Source organism: Camelus dromedarius, chromosome 1 (assembly GCF_036321535.1).
Source record: "Camelus dromedarius isolate mCamDro1 chromosome 1, mCamDro1.pat, whole genome shotgun sequence".
Taxonomy (NCBI): Eukaryota; Metazoa; Chordata; class Mammalia; order Artiodactyla; family Camelidae; genus Camelus; species Camelus dromedarius.
This window is the reverse complement of record NC_087436.1, coordinates 97,743,002-97,761,720: the sequence shown is the minus strand read 5'-3', so window position 1 is coordinate 97,761,720 and position 18,719 is coordinate 97,743,002.

Sequence of the window (18,719 nt, the reverse complement as noted above, 5' to 3'; positions counted from 1 at the left end):
TAAATACTGATCACTTAGCATAGTTTCCTACAAAAATAGCAAACCATGCTCTGTAAAAAAATACAGATGTAAAAGTGAATGCCACTGGAAATTTATGATAGCTCCTTAGCAACTACAAACCTAGGAGTATCACTCAATGATTTCAGAACACCGGTTGTTACTCTTCTCTTTCCTGAATTCCCTAGCCTACTCTGTAGGTCCGATGTTTGTGAGTCCATTTTATTTTCAGAAAGCATATTTTTTACAGTCATCATTACTGATCATCCCATCAGACTTCAATCCAGTTTATACACCATGAGGTTATTTGTATCTGATTTTTGTGTTCTCTAGTGTCTGATGGCCTTTTTGTTTTTATTGTAAAATTTTAAGAGTCTTAGTTGTGACTTCATGTACTCTAATTTCAAGGGGAAAAAAAAAAAAAAATCACAGGAGCTTCTTGTTTCCAGATTCGTTTTGATCACCTGTCTGTTCAGTTCCACTTTTCTTGTTGCTGCCTTGTTTCTGTTGATGAAGATCAAGATACTGTTGTTGATTCCTGTGTCTTATTCCATGCCTTTGTTTTTACAATTGGCTGGAGAAGATATCTGAGTAATCGTATTCAGAAAGAGTGGTGAGTTGTAAATATTATACATGTATATGCCTATAAAATGATTCATTGCTCTCAGACCTGAGTATTAGAATGACTGGATTTAGAAATCTAGGAATAATCTAATTTTCATTCAAAACATTGCAAATAATTCTTTCTGCAGACTAGAGGTCATGTGCCTCTTGCTTTTTGGCCCCATGCTTAATCATAATATTATTGTCTTTTTACTTTCTCTCCTCCAATTTCCATATGGAGAACCCCAGATTTAGGCTAAGTCTCTTAATTAACATAAATTCTTTTCATTTCTCTCCAATGTCTTTGTTGTCTTTTTAAGAAATTCTTTAAGATAGATTATTGGATTTTCTGGACATTTATTATATCTTGGCTTCCACTATGAGTTCAAGTTCATTAATCCCATTTTCACTACTTACTAGTTTGTGGGAAAACAGAAGCGATATAAATATTAAGAACCACACAAAGAAGTGAGACATCACTTCTGCTCGCATCCTTGGCAAACATCATAGAAAACGGGTCTCTGAATGTAGTTTTTAGTCAGCAGCCACGTACCCTGCAAAAACTCAGTTACTACAGAGAACAGTTGAACAGATAGCTTTGACCACCAGCAATCTTTTACATCTCGTAAATCTTAAAAGTTCATCCATATTGATGTATTTTAACTCAAATATCAGTTGAAACTCACCTGCCTTGGGCGACAGTTTAGTGCCGTGTACTTGGGATCTGGATTACCTGTGTTTGAACTAGCAAGAGCCATTAGCGGCTTGTAAAAGGGCATCTTACTTATCTTCTCACCACCCATGTTTCATCATCTGTAAAAAAGGAAATAATATCACAGATTTTATAATAGACTAACAGATTAATAAGATTTATTATGATGAATAAATGGTTAATATACATAAAAGTCTTAAAACCTTTACCAGAGTATATGATTTATTTTATATATGATGTATGTTTGCCTGTGTAGTGTATGTGTGTATACCCACGTATGTAGTTGGACTGAACCTTTTTACCACCCCTAAGATGTCTGTGAGTGTTTATACATAGAAACTTAAATTTTTCCCAGTATCATTCATTTTTCACAATCTTGTACTCTACCTAGAAATTTTAGAACAGTGCCTTTTTATCTTCATTAAAATTGACAAAAACGTGTTACTCAGAGCATTATCCTTTAAGTCCCTCATCTGTTAATTTCAGAGATATTTACTGAATACTTCACGTCCATGCTTGGTGATAGCTACTGTCATTACCATGAGTTAAGACAGGGAAAGTCCTTGCTTTCATGGTTTATTTATATTACAGTTGATAAGAAAATAATAGGCAAATGAACACATTAACAAATTAGTTAATTGTGGGTTGTGATAAATGTCTTAAATAAAAATAATAATGTCCTGCAATAAAGAATAATGGAAGATACTTAGTTAGGAATACTCTGAGCTGGTCAACTTAAACAGAGATTTCAGTTTCGAGGAGTCTGCCTCGGGAAAAGCCTGGAGAAGAATATACTTCATAGAACCAACTAAAAACTCAAAAATTGCTATGACTATTATTTTTTTAAATGGTTTTCACACCATGCCCCTCTGGGGGAAATCGAGCTTTAGTAGAGGTTTTTTTTTTTTTTTAAAGATGAAGGGTGTTGCAGAAAACCAGAACAAATTAAAATTGAATATATCATTCTCCTTCTAAAATATTTTTCCCCTCACCCTTATGTATAATAATTTTTCCCCTTTTCTCTCTTTTCTTTTTTCCCTATAATTTCTGATTCCTGATTGTGCAAATACAGTTTTCATACGAGCCTTGCCTTTGCATTAGGACTATAACTTTCTCTTCTCAGGTAACTTATCTTGGTTCAGGTTATCCTTTGAACATGAGTTCAGAATTTAACAGTTAAAATATGTCAACAGAGTAATTTTTTCTCAGCAAGACATCTATTCTAACATAGAGGCTTTAAAATTACAATAAAAATACCACATAGAAAAATATTTTTTCTCAACTTCATGGGTGTTTCTTAACAAAAACATTTCTTGTTAACTCTAAAGATTGAATGATGATAAATTCGAGAGATCTTCAGAGATTTCTTTAATAGCTACAGTATCTCAAACAGTAGAGCTGTTTATTCATTTCCATGGCAGACTGAAGTTCCAAAATGTCTCTCTGGTCTTGATTTTTATCGCAGCATGTGTTGTGAAGAATCAACTGAGGCTATTTTATTTTCCGAAAAGAATTAAGACTCCAAAAGGGTAAAATTAACAAAAATTCCTATATGCAAACAAAATAGCAGAACATTACAAGCAGTTACATTTCAAAAGACAGTGTCTGTAAATCTGAATTCAATTTCAAACAACTTCCAAAGCGGTCTCCCTTCTAGTATTATCTCACCATATACATGTTGTCATTAAGGGACAATGTATTAAGAAGGAAAGACAGATTAACACGTTTCGAGCTGCTGCTTTATGTGAGGCATGATGATAGATGTTTGAGTGAATGCATTCACAGAAAGAAACCTACTACTCAGACATCAGAAATAAGAAAACTGAAGCTTAGGAGCATAGCATTTTTCATTAATTTAAAAATATTTAATAAGAATCTTTTATTTACTAGGCATTGTGAGGGTCACTTGGTAACCAGGACTGACACTTCTGCTCTCACGGAGTTTACTGTATGGAAAGAGTAATAAGACATTAATAATTAATGATATTACTCAATTATAAACAGTGGTATGTAATATAAAATTGTGAATGGTGCTGTCTCAGCCTGACAAAGTGTAGGGGTTATGAAACCTCCCCTAAAAAATGAAAAATTGAATTGAGAGATAAAAGATTTACAGAAACTAATTATTTACTAAAGGGTGGTGGATATATTGTAGGCACAGAGAGTAGTGCCTGACAGATGACTGCAATGGAATAAAACATAATTGATTTAATGTTCTGAAAGAGATAGTGTGGTGTTGCATCCAAAGAACGAGTATAGAAATTAAAAAAGAGAAATAAGACTGCGTAAGTAAAACATGTAGGATCCTTAACCAACTTTTAAATAGTATTTTTTTCCTAAGAGAAGGGAAATTAATTGGAGGACTTTATGCATGAAAAATCAGGTTAACATGGAAAATACTCTCTCTGCAATTTGGGGAGTGGTTTGGAGGAAAATAAAATTGAAATTGGTATACCAGTTTTGAAGGAGGTCCAAACAAAAGTTGATAGTATCCTGGACTGTGAAAACAGCAAGGAAAGTAAATACATATAAGAAATACACAAGAGGAAAAGAGCTGCAGAGTATGGGAATAAAAAGGTGAAAAATCTGAGAATCCATTTCTTAGATAACAACATTCATGTGTCATGCATTTTGGGTTATGGTATATTTGGCATCAAAGTCTTCAATGAATGAGGTGCTTAGAGGTTAGGTAGAAAGTAGCATTGAATAATATAGTTGAATAATTTAAGTTTTAAATGATTAGAGATTTTAGAAGGACAGGGAGTGTTTAGTGGTTTACAGACCACAGCTGGAGGCAAAAAGAGCATCAATGTGACACAGGTTTTTACAGATTTAGTGCCCAATTAATTCACCGTGTACTGAAGGCCTCTCATTCTCCACTTCGCACCAGCTCATGCCAGATTCTGACCGATTCTAGGAGACTGACATTTATTCCTCAGTGAACCACAAACGGTATTCATATGGACACCCATTAAAGAAATGAACACCAGAAAGCATACTGCATGTCAACAGTGGTGTGAATCACTGTAACACAATAATATGAACAAAGGAAACATCATCCCTACTGTCAGCCAAGGGAGGCTGATGTGGGGTTCTAGGAGGTGAGCGGCCCAAACGAAAAAATGCACAAGGAGTTGCCACACTGCTGGACAGACTTCAGCCGGAGACACCATGGGGTTAACAACACTTTATTGCCACAGGGAGGTGCCTCTATGATGCACCTGTCCTGCTTTTATCTGTTTTCGGTCAGCACATGCGCGGTCTGAGTTTCTTTGTTCATTAGGCTTACAGAACATCTCTAGCACATGCGTACTTCTATTTTCTTTGTTCTAAATCTTATATAATTGACGCATGCGTGGAGCAATTATTTACTGCATCCTACAAACATGCTCTGTAGTCGTGGCCTTGGGTCCCATGGCCTTAACTCATCTCAAGACCAGCTCACACCTAGATATTCAGAGTATATAATCATTTTCATTGTATCTTGAGATGTGCATAAAAATTCCCTGGGTAACTTATTTAAAATGAAGACTCTTGAGCTCTTTGTTCACTGATTAAATGAACCAGGCAGTGGAAAAAGAAATCTGCATTGCCACAAGCACTTGAGTTGATTTTGATGCCAATGGCCCAGAGAAATCCTGAATTAGTGGATGAGTCTCTCCAATAGGACAAGGAAAAAAAATAGCATAAAATGTATTTTTCTTGTTCTATTTTGACCACAATGTATACATATTTTCTCCTTCTCTTTTTAGAAATATTAAGCCCCTGGTGTTCAAGAATGCAAAAAATGTTGTTTATAGTCTCTGCACCACCCACTCAAGGGCTCCCAAATTTTGTAGGAGTCATGTGAGTGACACTTACCTCTTGTATAGAATTGCTGGGAATGGCTTAAACTAATCAGTGTGATTGAATCGGTAGTGAGGAAGTGACCTAGATGGGACACATAAGAGAGAATTGCGGATTTTTTATTTTTTGTTAATGTTTAAGTAAAGGCAATCTCTCCTCTGGATGGAGGATGGAGTGATGTTCATTTCTGAGTTCCGGAATATGTAAACATTTGGTCTCCGTGCTGTTCGGATGAATCAGAAACAAGTCCAGGAAGAAAAGCGAAACCGAGAGAATTTAACCTGATACCCTTAATTTTGTCTTCAGCTGTGTAATCATATAATCCCCTACTTTGTTTTTTTTTCAGCCAATTGGCTATTGTCATTGATAATAGGCAATAGTAATTTAGAGTTTTGGACTCTGTGTTAGATTTTTATTGTCCTGTGAGTCTTCCTAAATCGTAAGAATTAGGAATTCTTCCTAACTCATAAAATGCACCAAAGAATTGCTTAAATTATTTTTACCTTTTCTTATTCTTCCTTTCATTCTCACTTAACTAGTTCCTCTTTTACAGTAATAGTCTACATTAGGATAACAAAGATTAGCTAGTTTTTTGGATCAAACAACAATATACTCTAACAGAAGACTGTGATTTTTTTTTTTAAATAATGCATATAAATCTGTTGTCCTATAGAAGTAATTTTTTCTTATCAGTACAAAACATTAACAATTTATCTGTCACTGAAATGGTCATTCTGAAGTTAGATTTTTTTTCTCCATAAGTAGCTGACCTGTATTTTCAGTTTGAATTAAAAGTTATTTTCAAATGTAGCTCGACTGTTTTCCTGAAAATTGATTTTTAATAAATTATGACAGGTTTCTCATTTATAGATTATATTAATGTCTTAGCTTGCAAAATGGCATCATTATTAAATATGAGGAGACGAAATCTTTTAATTTAAAAAGAGAACTTTTTTCAGAAAGCATAAATGAATGGATTTTTAATATCATTAGATATGAATATTATTATAATATTTATAAAGAAGTTTCTCTCAATCTTGGTATTTCTCTGAGAGGCAACTATAACAGCTTTAAAATAAGAAAAAAATGTATTTCCAAACATCTTTGTGACCTTAAGTTACTGAGCTTTGAAACTTCCATTCTCTACATCCACTCCTGTAGAATCCTTCTCATCTTTATTCTTTCATTTTCCCATATTTTTACCATCTGTTCTATCTTCTGTATGGAGTTAATAAGGATTCTATTATTTATCTATAAGAAATACCCACATAATTTTTTATCTTGTCATTCTCAAATGAATTGTCTGAATAATCACTAAGAATTCTTCTCAGTCATATATTTGAATATGTTTTTATATTTAATAAGTGATACGTTATCCTCATAATTGGACACCTTTGTAACTCTTGTATCATATTTCCTTAACCTAGGTACATCAGCAATATCAGTATTATAAGTGGTTCAAAAAATTACTCACCACTCTCGTTCTTCTCTCTTGGCTTGACATACACTGTCTTTGCTGCCACCATTGAACTTTTTTCAAAACATAACCTTTGCCTAATTAAAGCCTACTCATGAATTAAACTCAAATTCAGTTGCCATTTCTTTCAGGAGGTACTCTTCAGTGGCCGCTTGACCAAAAAAAAAGAAAGAAAAGGCTTGGATATTCTTTCTTTCTGCAAAATTCTGTGAGGCAAACCGTAGTATTTCCCTTACATTAAATGTTGGTAGACAAATCAAATTATATTTATTAAGTAAAAGTATTGTGGAGCTGTTCCTGTCATTCCCTATCCGTTTCCCACTGGTTACCAGTATATAGAAAGTGTTCTTGTTTGGTAGAAGCAGGGGAGTAGCTCTAGGAGTCTTCTTAGTTAAGGGATAAGGTTGAGAAAACTGGCCCTGGAGGGGTAACAGAGCCTCTAGAATAACTGAGGAATTTGAGGGACCTTCCACAGGGAGCTTTTAAGCATAAGCACAATGTAGAGAACTGAATGGTGCCCCTCTCCTCACAAGGCATGCCCATGTCCAGTCCCTGGAACCAGTGAACGTGACCTTATTTGGAGAAAGGGGCATTGCAGTTGTAATTAAATTAAGGATATAACTGAAATCATCCTGGGTTATCCAGGCTAAATTCAGTGTCAAGTGTTGCTATAAATGACTCACAGCGGAGAAACACGGGGGAAGGCTGGAGAAAGCCATGTGGCAGTGGAGGTACATGTTGGAGTTAGTCAGAGATCACCTAGAGCCACCAGAACCTGGAATTAGTGAGGAAAAACACTCCTCTAGAGCCTTCTCAGGGAACAGAATGGTGCCAACATTTAAATTTCAGATTTCCAACCTCCAGAACTGGGAGATAATAAATTTCTGAGATTTTAGGCCACCCAATTTGTGGTCATTTGTTACAGCAGAACTAGGAAACCAATAGAAGCAATATGATTAGATTTTATTTTCTAAAGGTCATAATGGTAGATTCTAAATAAGCACAAATATAACCAGTGACAAGCTGGCCTTAATCTCTCTCTCAGTTTGACTAAACTTTGGATAAGTTTCCTCTTGACTCTAGGCCTCTGAATTTACTTTTTCATAACTTACTTTAGAAAACTTGTAATTGCAGATTCTTTCTCTGTCCCTTGGAGATGTAAATTGTTTTAAAAGCCTCTTGCCAGTTTTGCAATGCAGGGATGTCTTTCTCAAGGCCCTGGACACTATCTCTTTGAAATGGAATTTGTCAAAGATAGCTCTCTGTGCCCCAGTAGGAGGGTAGGAGCCTAACTTGGGAAGATGGTGAGTGGCCTTGCTCCAAGTTGCAAAACTACCTCCTATCATAAAAGTATGGGAAGTTTCATGTTCCTTTGACAGACAAAATGATCTAACATCCTCTGGTACTTTTCCACTCATGTACCCCAGACTTTAAAATCCCTATTTTCTTTTGCTTCAGCAGAGTTGGGTTCAGACTGAGTTCTCACATCTCTCCCTTATCGCAGTAGCCGTAAGTAAAGTTGTCCTTGCCCGTTTAGCTTTCTTCAGTCCCAGTTTTTGTTTTGGTACCAGGAAGACTAGTACTTGTCCTATTGCCATATCTGACTACAAACACTAGTACTTGTCCTATTGCCATATCTGACTACAAACTATTAACTTTGGGGATTCAGACTAGAAGTCCTGTCCAGCCTTGGAGGGAAAAAATTTCCAAGTCAAACTCTTGAACTTTCACAAAGTATGAGTCCTGTTATCACTGCCGGTAGCAAAACTCATCATTCAGTAATAGACCAGACTGGAGCTGGAAATGAGGGAGCAAAGTGTGATATCTGGAGAATGCAGGAGGAAATCAGCATATATAGTTACAGAAGCCTGGGTAAGCCTCTGTCCTGTGGTAGACAGCAGAAGCTCAGAGACTGAGGAAGAAGTAGGTTCACAGCAACTTGCACACCTGTTCTCTACCTTACGTGGTATCCACTGTAAGTTGATCTCAGCTCAGGTGGAGCTCTACCTTCATTCATGGTCAGGAAGCAGGGAGAATCTTTCATGTCAGGTAGGCTTGCCCTGTTCAACTTAAAAACCTGGGAAGGCATCACTCTCAAATCTTTATTCTGCTTTTTGTGCAGCATTTACTAAACTGTAAAACTGAATCTGAACAGAGAACTTATTTCCCTTTACTATGGAATTTTGCTTAATGGTTTTAAGCAGAAACAAATTGTAAAACATTTTCTTTTTTCATGTGTTGAGAAGACAAACACAACAGGATCATAGTTTTGAAAGTATAAACCCAATGGAGGTTTTTCATTCATTTGTTCACTTTTAGAAAAGAAGAAATACATTAATTCATAGGGATTCAATTAGCTAAGAATTGTTTTTATAGCTTCAGGCAAGTCATGATAGAAGAGAAATTCCAAAAGTAAACTAAATCAATGATTATGAAATCAGAGTCAGTGAAGGGCCATAGTTTTAGGAGATTATCTAATGACTAAACTACATGCTCTTAGACTGAATAAAGATTTCCCAGATTGATAAAGAGGAAGCAGCAAGTTTCTTGTGAAAAATTTTCCCTTGGGTCAGAGTCTGTTGATTAGCATATTATACAATCTTCCATAATGCATTATCTGTTATTCTGTTGTTTTTTTTTTTAATTGTTCAGCAGAAATTCAAAGAAACTTTATATGTCAACATAAGGATAGAATTATTTAAGTTTTATGATTTTTCTTATCTTTTTTAGTTATCTAGAACCTTGATACTTGAAGTGCGTTCCATGAATCAACAGTATCAACATCATCTGGGAGCTTGTTAGAAAAAGAGAATCTCAGGTCCTTCCCCAAACCTTCTGAGTTAGAATCTACATATTAACATAAACTCCTGGGGGATTTATATGCACATTAAATTTTGAGAAGCACTATGCTAGAGGTCGTTTCCAGATTTTATTCCTTAGATCCTCGGATTCAAATGTTTGAAGCATTTTGTTTTGGAAGTAAAATTTAAAATTCTCTTTAATCCTCTCTGAGGACCGCATAACATTTTAACAGTTTTTAATTGTACTACATCATATGTGTATGTTCCTAATAACCCAAAATAATCAGGGTTTCTGACTGGGAGTATACTAGCCCACCCAGATAATCATTTAAACATAAGTTGCACTTCCCAATTTCCACCTCCCTCCAAAACCAAGCTTTCATATTTCTATTTAATAAGTTGAAGAAAACCAGTAAAGCCTTGAAGGAGATCCCTAACCTTGGAAATTGAGCATCTGTCTGCCACGTGGTAGACGGGTTCTGGCCTGCGAGAGATGAGCTGAGCCAGATTACTGTTCAGAAGCTAAACCCTACAGGTGTGAATGCTTTCATTTCAGTCTTGCTTGTCAACTACAGATTCTTTTTTTTTTTTTTTAACAAACTCAGTATCAGTCTTACATACTATGTTCCCAAATTATTAATCACACCACTCCTAATTAAAATTTGCTACTTTGAGCTGCAGATTATGTATCATTCATCTTGATGGGCAAGTCTGAATATTGGTCTCATGTGGGTCTACTCTGAGAAATTTCTAACTGCATAGTTATTCATATGGTTATCATGAGAATACCAAAATTACCCCAAAGGCTCAAGCATAGCCCTCTCCCCACAACATGAACACACACACTCATTAGAATTCAGTGTAAAAACCAAATTATATGTCTAACGGACGCACATTATACACACTGTGTAAGTATGTTCTGAAAAGCTGGGATTAAATTTATGACATTTCTGTATTTAAACAACAGAACATTTCCATTTTAAATGCACAATGAAAATAGCAAAAGAAAAGACAGGAATAGAGAGAAATTTCAAATTTTCTGTTTAATTTTATTAACAAAAATAGATTTGATAATAAAAATTATTGAGTACTATGTCTTTAATTTTAAGTGAAAATTGAAATGTTTCTATATTAGCCTTATGATATAATCCTTTTATTTGTATTTTTTTCTCTTCTACAGTTGTCCACTATCTTGATACACAGAATATGATAAATCTTTTACATTCATTATCTAATTTAAAGCACACAAGAATGTTAATATGCCATATCAAGGATATCTTCAAAATATATTCAGAACTCAATTATTTCTCTACCCTTACTATCATGATCCTAGTCCAAGCAACTGTAACTTCTCACCTAAACCACCTTCATAAACCCATACAGGTCTCCTTCTAAAACCCTCAACTCTCTAGAGTCCAAAATTTCCTCAGTGCCTTAAGGTACTCTCTTCAGTTTTTCATTTAAAGTGCATTAGGCAAAAACTCTGCTCAAAAGATTTCAAAGATTTGTCATCACATTTGGACTAAAATTCAAATGATTTATCATGGCTTATGGTTCATAAAATTTAGTAATGACTATTCCACAATTTTCACCATATTTTTGTCCAAATCTACCATATTTCTTTCCTTAAATAGTCCAAGTTTAGTCCGAACTTAGGGTATTTCCAAACATTGCTTTTCCTGGCTCAAATTTACTTCCAGTATTTTCTCCTACATTTCATTGTAGTTTCTATTCAACTGTTCTCTTCGGAAGGGCCTTATCCAACTACTCTAAAATACCTCCCCCCAATTCTAATCCCTTTACCTACTTTGCTTTTTTTTTTCCTTGAGAGCACCATATGATAACTAAAATTGTATTATGTATTTATTTAAGTGTATGGTAATTTTCTGTCTATCTCTCTGGGATGTACCTCCATGAGGGCAGGAATTTGCCCCCTTTATTCATTGCCATAGCTTTCAGTTGCCTAAAGCATTGCTATATGTATGTATGTATTTATGTATGTATTTAACTCTTATTTTAAGAGACTGTAAAGTAGCCTCTGTTAGTTATGCCACATAAAAATTGTATGATTCTGGACAATGTTTATTAAATGTCCAACAAGTCATTTTACATTCATCTGAATTCATGTTCAAAAGAGGGATAAAATATCCTCTTCTTCCTAAACTTGATTATAGTAATTAAATGAGAAGGATTATGATATATCTTCTGCTAAACTTGATTATAAAGATTAAATGGTAAAGAAGAGTGTTTTTTCCGATTTCCTAGAAAGTGGTTGGATCTCCTTAATGACTTTCTTGTCTTTTTCCTTCCTAGTTGACTAGAAACTTGTTGGCACCACAGGTCACATTTTTCTTTTCTTTTTATTCTTTTTCTTTTTTCTCTCCCAACACTTATCTCAGGCAATGAGTTGACATTAATGATCCTGAGTTACTGGAAGGAGTTTCAAACTTTACTGGGACTGAAACACACAGAGTAAACAACAATGCTACTAATTACAAGTCATAAATTAGCACTTTGAAAGTCTGTTTTCTTATCTCGATGCACATGTTTTGATGCTTCTTCCAAGTGGCTGCCTCTGAGGTCCTCAATGAAAAAGGACCTGAAATTAGTGCAGATTCCCTTGGAACTAAATCGGCAGGATATATTTATCAGAGAATTCACTTTGCATGTATTTCAGGTTTATTCACATATATAGCTCAATCATTTGGTTAGCTTGAAAGTTTAATGGGACCCTAAAGTAATTACCGCATAAAATCAAGTCTCAGATAATGAACAAGGTGTCAAGTTTACTCTAGGGCTTATGACTATTTCATTTTCCAATTAAAAAGTCTGTAACAGCTCCATTGATTGTATCCCTGACTGATGCTCCAAAAACTTTTATTTTAATTTAAAAGGCAAATCCTATGACAATTTTGTGTGTATCACATATAAAAAGAGAGTATTATTTACAGATTTTTAAAGTTTTCAGATTTGAATATAATCCTTAAAAATAAATTATATCATTGTAATTTATATTAATATTTATTAATGTTCTATATTTTTATAGTGATTATATCTTTATAAAGTGATTAACAATTTTCCAAAAATTTATATTCATTATCTCATATTTACCTTAAAACAACCCACTGTGTAGAAAGAGATTGCTATCTTCATTTTGTAGTGAGAAGACAGGTGGAACAAAGACTCAAGCGATCACCCTGTAAGTTGTAAAACCAAGCTTAGAACATAAGTTCACTGTCCTTACTTCAGTCTCTTTTCTTCACTGTTAGCTGTATTCTCCTGACTGTGTGCCAGATGGAAGAACATACTTTTTGAAGCAAAACAGAGGTAAGATTTCTGGGGATGATGTGGATTTCTTATAGACTGATGTATAATGGAAGGAAAAATCATAAGAAGATTATCACAGCACTTGTTGGTAGCTGTGACTATATTGTGGGGACGAGATGGGAAAGGAGGACTCTTTCTAGGAGCAAAAGGATTAGATGGGGGCACACTCTCCACACCAAGGAATGGAGGTGTAGATATCGCAGATGGACTTGTCTTATCTAGAGATCTAGGAGCTCCGGATCTTCCTTTTCTCATTAAAAACAAATAAACAAACAAACAAAGAAAACAAAAACAAAAAAATCTACAGTATGTTGTAAATGATCAAGGTAAATCCTTAGGGCTCACACTTGATATTTTAAGCAGGATGCGTCTTTAACCCTATAGAGGAAAACATCAGGGTATCTCCTTGTCCACTAAACTGTGAACAATTTGAAGAATTCCATAAATATATATTTCCATGAGAACTAATGCTGCATAGAGGCATTCAACAAATACTGGTTGAATGAGTGAATGTGATGGCAAATACAAATGAAAAGAGTGAGATGACAGAAAGGAGAGACTGAAAATAGAGCAGAGAAATTTCTGACTTCCCAACTCCCTCCAGTTGAATACAAAAGGAGACTAATCACTTGCTAAAACTTGTATCACTATAGTTTCTTCCACTAGGTATGTTTATAAAATAATGAGATTCTCCAAGTCATACACATAAAATTAATTAATTAATCTAGAGTCCCACTGAGTAGCATTCACTTGTGTTTTTCATATTTCTGAGTCATAACTTCCTTACAAGTTTGCAAGGAGGAACCCATCATATCCATCCAAGTTCCCCTCAGGATGGAGTATTCTGTAGGACAGACCCATAATCGGCTTTTAGTCTGGAGAGCAGCAGTTTTAAAAATGGGTGAGAACTAAACAATTCCATAGGGTTGCTCTAATTAAGACTGTATTTTATTGTAGGTCTCTGTAGTAGAAAATGTTCCAGTTAAGTTTCTTTTATGAGCAAGTTAGTTCATTTAAACAAAAGTAGTTTCTTTGTCCTTATTTTGAGAATTCAGCAAAATACATTCCCAGTAGTTATTCTAAATTGGCAATGCCAGAATGAAAAATGCCTATATTTACATATTTCTAATGCAATATGCTACTACATTTTATATTCTCTTCTCTTCATATGTAACCTGAAAAGTGTAATAAAGGGCAAATAAAACAAAAAATAGTAATCACTAACATAGAGAAATATTGAGTGTCCTTTGAATTAAATTTTAGCAAAACGCTATACCACTTATGTACAATTTAGAAGTATGTTATATATTCTTTATGATCATTTGCATAATTAGTAAAACTGTTGCAGAAGAATAGGTTCTTGCCTCTCGCAGGAAAGAATTCAAGAGCAAGGCATAGTAAAGTGAAAGTAAGTTTATTTAGAGAGATACACACTCCATAGACAGAGTGTGGTCCCTCACACTCAAAAGGGGGAGTGGCTTAGATGCACATTCCATAGAGTGAATGTGGGCCATCTCAAAAGGTGTGGGGGGATTAACATAAAGCAAAAGTAGATACACACTCCATTGAAAGAGTGTGGGCCATCTCAGAAGGCAAGAAAGAGCCATGAGGTGTGGAGCTGTTAGTTTTTATAGGCTTAGTAATTTCATATGCTAGTGAGTAAGAGGATTATTTCTACTATGTTGGGGAAGGGACTGAGGATTTCCAGGAAACACTCCCTCCACTGCCGGCTTTTTGACCTTTTTGGTCAGCCTAGTAACTGTCATGTAGACTATGGGTGTGCCGTGAGGCTCAAGTTCTACTGAAGTTGAATCTTCTGCCGTCTTGGTTCTTGTTTGTCCTGCCCTCAGTTGCTGTGTCATTCCTTCAGTGGTTGTGCCCTGTCCCTTCCCTCCTGTCTCAAAATTACAAATAATTGGGAGGAAGAGATGATCAAATACATTAGGATGTTAATTACTTCTGTGGAGTAAGGGAGGAGACTAGGATGTCTGTATTTGGAGGGAGGCATGGATCTTCAGTGCAATCTATGATGCTTCATTTCCCCCTCCAAGTGAATCATAAGCATGTATGTAAAAGGTTTATATTTGTTATGTGTAGCACAAATGGGTTTCCCTGAGCTTGTTACTCTCTTATTTTCTGCTCTTTTTACATTGTTCATAATTATTACAATAATTAAATTAACTAGTATAAAAATATATTGGCAAGATTATGTTATAAATGTAGATACTTCCCTGCCCTATTGTATTAGGGTTCTCCAAAGCAAATAACCAATAGAATATATGTATCAATATAGAAAGAGATTTATTAAAAGGGCTTAGTTCATGATTTTATGGAGGTAGAGAAGTCCCATGAACTGCCATATGCAAGCTGGAGAACCGGGAGCCCCAGTGTTTGAGAGAAGATAGATGAAAGTCCCAGCTGAAACAAAGAGCAAATTCACCCTTCTCCCATGTTTTTGTTCTGTAAAGTTGTACTCAGACCCTCTGTGGATTGAATGATGACCACTTGCATTGATGAGGGTGATCTCAGTCTACAAATTCAAACACTAATTTCTTCCAGAAACACCCTCACAGACATATCTAGAAATAAAGATTTACCAGCTCCATGGGCAGCCCTTTGCCCTGCTAAGTTTACACATGAAATGGACATTTATAAACCAATGTTTTTTTAGGTATGTAGCAAAATATACAAATAATAATAAAACACTGTCTCAACAATTAAGCAAGACAGATAGATAGATAGACAGATAGACAGACAGATAGATAGATATCATCCATACAGTGAATTAGATCTCTAGAAGTTGTGCTAAACGAATGCCAAAGAAAGCATTTTAGTAAAAGTAAGAAACCATTCAGAAGGTTGGTGGGCTTCAGAAAAGGAAAAAATCTTGGGGAAAATATTTTTGATATTAAAAATTGAGAAAGCACCGCTTTTATAATATTCAAGCAGCTAGCTGTCTCAGAAATAGATTTTTTTCTGGCAACATTAAAATAAAGTATAGATTACTTTATTTCTGTTCTTAATAATATTCAAAAAGAACATTGCATCAGTGAAAATATAGAAAGCCTTTGATAGGTGACCAAGATTGCAAAGTAGGAAGATCCTGAGCTCACCTCCTCACATAGGCACACCAAAATTACAGCTATTTACAGAGCAACCGTCAATGAGAACAACATGAAGACTAGCAGAAAATATCACCTATAACTAAGGATGTAAAAGAGGAATCATAACAAGACAGATGAGTGGAGATGTGGTATAGTCAAGACCCACACCCCTAGTAGGCAACCCACAAGTGGAAAGATAATCACAATTACAGAGGTTCTCCCCAAGGACTGATGGGTCTGAGCCCCAGAAGACTCCCAAGCCCAAGGATCCTGCACTGGGAAGATGAATCCCCTAGAATATTGCTTCGAAGGCAAACAGGACGTGATTTCAGGAGAGCCAGAGGGCATCAAGAAATAGACTCTCCATTTAAAGGGAGCTCAAAAAATCTCAGATGCTCTGAGACTCAGGGCAGAAGAAGTAATTTGAAAGGAACCTGGTTCAGACCCGCTTGTTAATTCTGCAGAGCCTCCCAAGAGGTGTGAGACAGTTGAGACTCATCCTGGGGACATAGACACTGGCGGCAGCCATTCTGGGGAGCTCATTCTATCATGGGGACACTGGTGTTGGCAATGCCATTTTGGAGTCCTCCCTCTAGCCTGTTAGCACCAGGACTCAGCCTGGCCCATCAGCCACTCAGGACCAGTCCTGGGACAACCCAGGCCAAGCAGCCAGCTGTGCAGAGACGTAGCATCACCCATGGGCAGGCATGCAGCACCTGTTGATCCTTTTGAATCCCTCAACCTCCCTGGGACCTGGCCCTGCTCACCAGAGAGCCCAGAATCTGGCTTCACCCACCATTGAGCTAACATCAGCTCTAGGACACCTTAGACCTTCTGCAGCAAGCCAATGCAGGACTTGGTTTTGCCCACTAGTAGGCTGGAGCTAGCCTCTAGACCCAGCCTCATTTACCAGCAGGACCCACCTGGCCCCAGCCATGCCTACCAGTAAACTGACATCAGCTGTGGGACCCCCTGGGGCTCACAGTCAGTCATGCCAGAATCAGGGCCCACCCACCATCAACTGGCAACCTCTGCACTAAGCAGGGCCTGGCAACGTACCAGGCTGGAGAACAGTCATCTTATTAGAACAGCCATAGTAGCTGTCCCTACTACAACAGAAACACAGCTCACATACACCGTGATACTAAAACCACACAAAGATAACACATACACACAAATTGTAGGCCAGTGTCTCTGATAAACATAGATACAAAAAACCTCAGCAAAATATTAGCAAACCAAATTCAACATTACATTAAATGGATCATACTGTAAGAATAACTGTGAATTTATCCCAGGGATGTAAGGATGGTTCAATACCTGCAAATCAGTCAGTGTGATACACCACATTAACAAACTGAAGAATAAAAATCATATAATCATCTCAACAGATGCAGAAAAAAGCTTTTGACATAATTCAACATCCATTTATGATAACTTTTCACAATGTGAACATAAAGGGAATATACCTCAATATGATAAGGGCCATATATGACAAGCCCATAGTTAAGATCATACTCAGTGGTGAAAATTTCAAAGCATTTCCTCTAAGATCAGAAATAAGACAGGGGTGCCCATTCTCACCACTTTTATTCAAAATAGTATTGGCAGTCCTAGAGACAGCAATCAGATAAGAAAAAGAAGTAAAAGACGTCCAAATTGGAAAGGAAGAAGTAAAACTGTCACCATTTGCAGATCATGTGATACTACATATACAAAATCCTAAAGACTTCATCAAAAACCAATTAGAACTCATTAATGAATCCAGTAAATTTGAGTTGATGGATATAAAATTAACTTACAGAAATGATTTTTTTCTAAACACTAACAACAAATTGTCACAAGGAGAAATTAATGAAACAATTCAATTTACAATTCCATGAAAAAGGATAAAATACCTAGGAATAAATACAACTAAAGAGGTAAAAGACCTGTACTCAGAAAACAGTAAGACACTGATGAAAGAAATTGAAGATGACAGAAACAGATGGAAAAATATATTGTGCTCATAGATTGAAAGAATTTATGTTATTAAAATGACTGTCTACCCAAGGCAATCTACACATTGAATGCAGTCCCCAGTAAAATAGCAATGACATTTTTCACAGAACTAGAACAAATAATTCTAAAATTTGTATGGAAACACAAAAGATCCCAAATAGTGAAGACAATCTTGAAAAGAAGAACAAAACTGGCGGTAGAATGTTCCCTAATTTCAAACTATACTACAAACCTACAGTAATCAAAACACTATGGTACTGACACAAAACAGACAAATGAATCAGTGGAACAGAATAAAGAGCCCAGAAATGAACCCACATTTACATGGTCAATTAATCTATGACAAAGGAAGTACAATAAGGAAAAAACATCCTCTTCAATAAATGGTGCAGGGAAAACTGGACAGCTACATTCAAAATAGCCATACTAGACTACATTCTCATACCATATACCAAAATAAAAGTGGATTAAAGACTTAAATGTAAGTTCTGAAACCCTAAATCTCTCAAAGAAAACAACCAGTGTGCTCTTTGACAGTGGTCTTAGTAATGGTTTTTGGACCTGTCTCCTCCAGGCAAGAGGAATATAAGGGAAAGTAAACAAACAGGACTACATCAAACATTAATGCTGTTGTCTGTTATATATGAAAAATTTTAAGAGTAAATAGTAAATGTTTTCATCACAAGGAAAAAAGATTTTTCTTTTTCTTTTATTTTCTATCTATATGAGATGATGATTGTTCACTAAACTGACTGTGGTAATCATTCCATGATATATTTAAGTCAAACATGTATGCTATACACCTTATATTTATTCAGTGCTCTATGTCAGTTATTTGGTTTTTGTTTGTT